The sequence below is a fragment of the Ptychodera flava genome, assembly GCF_041260155.1.
Source record: "Ptychodera flava strain L36383 chromosome 23 unlocalized genomic scaffold, AS_Pfla_20210202 Scaffold_23__1_contigs__length_28996876_pilon, whole genome shotgun sequence".
NCBI classification, from domain to species: domain Eukaryota; kingdom Metazoa; phylum Hemichordata; class Enteropneusta; family Ptychoderidae; genus Ptychodera; species Ptychodera flava.
In genome coordinates, this window is record NW_027248277.1 from 13,084,681 (window position 1) to 13,090,871 (window position 6,191).

General features: G+C 37.3%; 1 long non-coding RNA gene across 1 annotated transcript; it reads left to right on the top strand.

Annotated features, from left to right (window-relative positions):
• Positions 1-349: 349 nt before the first annotated feature.
• On the top strand, positions 350-5,392 carry LOC139124262 (uncharacterized). The gene is made up of 6 exons (XR_011549905.1): positions 350-457; positions 1,675-1,744; positions 2,143-2,535; positions 4,357-4,428; positions 4,554-4,655; positions 4,944-5,392. It is a non-coding gene; the product is annotated as an uncharacterized lncRNA (long non-coding RNA).
• Positions 5,393-6,191: the final 799 nt, after the last annotated feature.

Genomic DNA, 6,191 nt, shown 5'->3' on the forward strand with positions numbered 1-6,191 from the left:
GGAATTTCTGCGTGAGTTCGCACAAAGATATTTCAACCTCTCTCCAAGGAAACCGAAAAACATCTTCAATGATTAAATCATCAGTATGCCTTCAGTACGCCTTCAGCCTTCCCCTCTGGAGAATCCGGCAGTACGTAATATTTAACACTCGACTGAGTACCCTTCTCGAAAATAAATTGTCACTTACGGTATCCTTTTTGCCATCCAATCACTTACTATTTTGGCCGAAGACCCGAGCGTTACCTAGGTCTCCCTAACGAGTGGGTGTTTCACCTCAACTTAAGCCAATCAACGTTACTTTGCAAACTTTGACATACGTCATACATGACCAATGAACTTATTTTATGGGCGGGTACAAACTGATCTGGTGCTATAAGAGCAAGTACATGTAGTGAAACCTCCATACACTGCTGTCTACTGGCGACGCATAGCAACCTAACAAATCGCTGTACTACACGTGAGTACGAGTAATTTCTTTTGACAGACTGAGGAAAATTAAGCTCTTCCGATTAAGTTGATTGCACTGTAATCATCTTCTCAACGCTTCATTACCCTTTTCGGCATTTCTTGTCGGACACTTCGGACCTCCACAGAAACCTGGCATTTCATTTTTAATCTAAATTTAAAGTGACCAGCGACTTTTGGGAATTAGCAGAATGCTTTTGGCCTCTTCTTATGAGATACCTGAGGAAGAGGGTTTTCAGCAGCCAGGGTGGTTTTCGCAAGAACATATCAAGAGAGATTTAGACCAGATCGTGTGTAGATTAGAACACTGAACTCCTGGTGTACCTTTAGTGGATGTTTTATTTGAAACAATAGAAATTCTGGCAGGACACAGCCAATACTCTGGTTAGTTCCCTGTTTTACTTTATCTAGAAAGCGAAAGGGTTTAAACAAAAACATTTGTCAAAAGTGTGTATAGAATTAGATGAAACGTAAGCTTAGCGTCGTGCCATGCCAGGCTGTAGGAATGAGGTGCAGCTAGAAGATTAAGCATTTAATTGAATGAAAAACTATTAAAACCAGTAGATTAATGTGGAACACAGAATAATTGCAAGCTGAAAACTTAAAAAGAAATTTACAAAACCGTGTGAGACATAAAGCCTTGTTATCAGAGCATCGTAAAATGTACCGAACAAACCTAAGAATATATTTTTGAACAATTCTCCAATCTTCCGCAATTTTAGAACGCACGCGTAAAACTTACCACATCCCAGTCAATGGGTATTTTTGAAATAAGAATTATTTTATTTTACTGCGTGTGGGACGGCTGTGGTGTTAATTAATCCGTTGATACGGACAGCGGATTAGCAAGTTGTCAATGTTTTCGGAGCAATTACAGTGGTCACGGTGTATACATAAGTTGGAGAGGAGATAAGTACTTGTCGGTAATATATAAAGCAGTCAGACGGTGTGGAGTTGAACTCTTTATTTGAAATATCACAGTCAAAATTAATAAAATCAAATAAGGTAAACCGTTGCACAAAAAACCTCCCTCCCCACCCCAGGGGACTTATTTCTTTCCCCTGTGGTTTACCAATTGCGTTCACCTATTGGTAATCCATTATTGATTTCAGGGAATGAATTATTCTGATAAGCTATGTTACTCATATTTATATAAGGTCAAGTTTCAACATCTGTAGTAGTGACACTGTAGGATTCTTCTTTTTATAGACACGACATATGATCATGGCGATTCTGGTACTACTACTACTTGGATGCCTGTCCCTTTGTCAAGCAAACGGTATGGAATGAGATTAATTTCTGTCCGTAAATTGTTAGTATTCAGAAGGACAGAGAGACAGAGAGAGGGGGAGGAAACGAGGGGCTGGAGGGAGAGAGATTCTAAATCATGAGCTTCATTATGTTGTCTCTTGGAGAGAGAGAGAGAGAGAGAGAGAGAGAGAAGAGAGAGAGAGAGAGAGAGAGAGAGAGAGAGAGAGAGAAGGGATGGAGAGAGAGTAGGGATGGGAAGCAACGAAGTCATATGGTGTTGTGATAGGCCCAGCCCAAATACAGTAATATATGTGTATTTTCATACAGGGTACCGAAATAATGTAGGCTATTTACACAGCAAAATGTAAAATGTTCGCACAACAATAGGTTGATGAAGCTGAACAAAGTATTGTTATCCACCAACAGAAATAGCTGCAGGGACCCTGACAGTGACGGCACCTGATCCAGCAATAGGGAAATACATCGTTGATGTTCCAACGCTCATCACCTTTGATTTATCGTACACCGTATCATCTGGTACGGTTACTCCCACAGCAGTAACATTGTATTTAAGCAATGCAGCCGGTGCCCCTATGTCATCAGAAGTAACAGGCAACAGGAACTCCAACAAGCTGCCTTATCTGGTGACGGTACTTTCACTGGTCTTTCAGCAACGGTGACAGTAGACGAAACCAACTGTGCAGCCTACACCAAAATAGTTGCGAATATTGCAGCAACTGGTGACACAGACAACACTAATAAGAAGCGAGTGTCGATTTTGGTGAGGAGCTGGCAAAGCCGGCATGAAAGTGTGTGAAGGTAAGATGGGAAGATTTCAGCCCTTAAAACGTGAATAAGCGAAGTCCCATCGTTGACAGCTGATATATTTCTCGAGTGTATTTACGGTTCATGTATCTACCTGAGTACCTTTGTCCAAGTCTGTGAATAAAAAAGTAATTTAGTAAATGTGATGTAGTAAAATAACTGAGACTGTCTTTAGCTTTTTTTCTGAACGTGATATAGCAGGTTATCGCGAGATTTATTTACACTGCCTACTGACTGGCTATTGCGTTCACTCCACACATACTCAAATCCACTACCCATAATGTTCACCACACAAACATGAAGACAGCGTAGGATCGCAGTGCGAAACTTCATTCAAAACATTTCAAATAAAAAGTAACATTAATGTGTTAAAGCTTGCTGAAATTACTTTTGCTTGAACAATCACCGATTTGAAAGAAGTCTTGTGCCGCTGTACTTAAATTATTTGTTAAAACTCGATCTGAAACTTTTTCATTTTTGATTCGGGTATGACCAATAAAAATCCTGACAAAATTCGGAAAAATCATAAGGTGACTTTCAAAAATTTGAAAATTGGGTAGGTCCGCTTACCGGAAAAAATATCTTTCTTCGGTCTGATGTGGACTTCAAAGACCCGTGTGTCTTGAACACGTTCAGCGTTTCTTTAAGGTATTAAATATCACGTCAGAAAGCTATTTAGTATGGATATTTGTGCGGCTTCCGTTCTCTTTATGTATGTATGTATGTATGTATGTATGTATGTATGTATGTATGTATGTATGTATGTATGTATGTATGTATGTATGTATGTATGTGTGTGTGTGTGAGTGTGTGTGTGTGTGTGTGTGTGTGTGTGTGTATGTATGTATGTATGTATGTATGTATGTATGTATGTATGTATGTATGTATGTCCGATTGAGTATTTTTAAAGCAATTTTATCATTGTTGTTTTAAATTCTTTTTCTCAAAAACTACTTTTGAAATTTTGTGTATGTAATCCTTATGATGACAATAGCTTCATTTGTTCAAATTGTAGCAACAAGTAATAACATAATGATAGTTGAGCAAACAGAGAACTTTTACCAGAACAGTATAGATATGAAGAGAACGGACTTTATTAATGGTATATTATTAAGATAATGTTGATAAGCTCAAGTTGTTTTGTATTCCGCTGTTGACAATTGACTTCCATCGTCACCTCCTCGCAGTTGTCATCTCTAAATACAAATAAGGCAACTGATGCCAATCGTATTCCAGCAATGTCATTACACCATCTTTGATTGAAGTCCCTTAACTGCTGTATTCTAAGAGTGCATTTCCTTCCACATTGGAGCTAGCGAGAGATACTAATCTACCTGTTCAACTACTGCAATGATAAATTTAGGCGTTAAGTAACCTAAATAAATCTCACTGAAAAGAGTAACCAGGATTAATTTGAACTTAACATAGAATGTGCATCGGAGTCAGATATTCGGAATCTCAAATTTTACAATACTTTTTTAATCTAACACTCGTGGGCAGGGGCTCATTTTAGAGCTCTTGGGTAAGAAAAGATTTAACAAACACAGCTAATAAAGGAATGGTGGCCTTTTTTGTTTTCAGATATCGTGAAATAATTAATTAATAAATTAGTTAAATTAAATTAAATTAGTTAAATATCAGGTTATTTGTATTATTGCAGGGAAATCCTTATTTTATTAAATTTTAATTTCAGAAGAGAATGGTCGAAACGTTAATTGATAACGGTTTGAGTAAAAGTTTGTCTTTCACTTTCAAGGCGCGTACTCCCTTGATAATAGATGAACTGAGTATATTTACGTATTTTATTTCTTTCAGTACCATCAACAGTAGCAGACGATCCAACTGGTGGGTCCGTTACAACAAACGCACCTGGAACAACCAAAGAGAGTAAGTATCATTTTATATTTCCTTCCGTAGACGATTCTCATTAAATTTTAACGAATAAATATTTTATCATGACTATAATAGTCATAACCTTTGTTGTAAATATATAAATTCTGTTTCACTTCCAGGTGAGGGTGGTGCAGGAACGGCTTGTCTCAATTTGTCACTGCTGTTGAGTCTTCTACTGGCAGTGCTGACATTTATGAATGGTTAAACTTAAAAACGAACATGTAAGTGGATTCATTCTTAATTTTGCTTTGTTTACAGAATTTGGATCTTTAAATTACATCAAACGCGTTTGTAAGACAAATCCAATTTTTTTCTAAAATGGAAGAAAGCATTCTCCAATTCTTATTGTTGTATTTGAGAGATGTTCACTTAAATTTATCCAGGAAACTATGACCTTTTTTACTGGTTATGATAAGGTTTCTACCATGCAGCTAAAATATATCTTTGCAGTGCATGGTCATTCACACCGCCGAAATTTACTCATACATGCTTTTTATTTTAATTTACAGGTGTACACCGAACTATGCTTGATGTTAATTTTGGCACTTTATAACGTTTTGGTTAGTTTGTTTTGGATTTGAGAGAAATTCCATGTCCCTATTGCATTTTTAATATGGCTATAGGGCAAACAATGTGAATTTATGACAGTGCTATGGATGACTCCAAATGGGATTTCCATCGCATTATGGACAAAAGTTACATTTGGAGAAAGACTCCGTGCTCGAGATTCACAACCAGTAGGAATGGAATTCCTTATACATTATTGCCTGTTGAACTTTTGTAACGTTTCGCTATAAAGGGTTCACTTATGCACATCATAGCCGTGTGGTTGATGATGCTGTCGGCCATTCTTCGATATTATGTATTATGCATCAAAGATGAACATAATATAGGCACAGGATATTAAAATGTCGATGCATCAATCCTTGTTAAAATCAATAAAGGATTTCTCAATATATGTTTTTTCGCAGCTGCGTTTCTTATGTCATCAGTGGAACGAATCTCTTGAAGTGTGTTTTCAATAAAAGCAGTGAATGAAGTACTTAATGAGACTTAGAGGTTATTTATATTATAAAATAAGTGCGATGTCAAAAGTTAGGAGAGGGAAATCTTGCAATGTTATACTAAAGATTCGAAAGTTTAAACTCTCTTTTCTCTTCATTCATATGCCCCTGTTTTGTGTTGTTGACCTGTTGACTCATCGTTAATGAAAGGCTAACAATTGAATGAAAACGTGAACTATCTGGCCAATGAAAGCAGATGCATTTTCTAATAATCGTCATTTGACAGGCAATACTTACCACACTGGAGATGAATTTTGGTTTCTTACCAAAGACCCCAACAATGAAAAGTATGAGCTTGCTAATACTGAATGTGTCCTGTCATCAGCATTATCATGGAAACATTTCCAGCGCCATCGAAAATGTCTTTAAAGTGGTGCCTATGTCGCCACCCTCACAGTCAACAGACTTTGGATTCGAATTTTAGCTAACACCACTCTAATAAGAGAATAACATGCGCGACACCGAACCTGCAATTATCAAAAGTAAAATACTGTCAACATTGCTGTTGGTCCATCCCAAAGTTCAGGCTAACAGCGAAGATCTTGTGAAACTGCCGTTCTTTCAATATCACAAATATGAATCGTCAGTTGAGTAGTGAAGCTCAGATAATAGCTGAAGTAGTAAAGCTCATATAATAGCTCTCCTGTACTGTGAGGCAAAAGTATCCCAGAGCACCTTGCTGATGTTGGATCT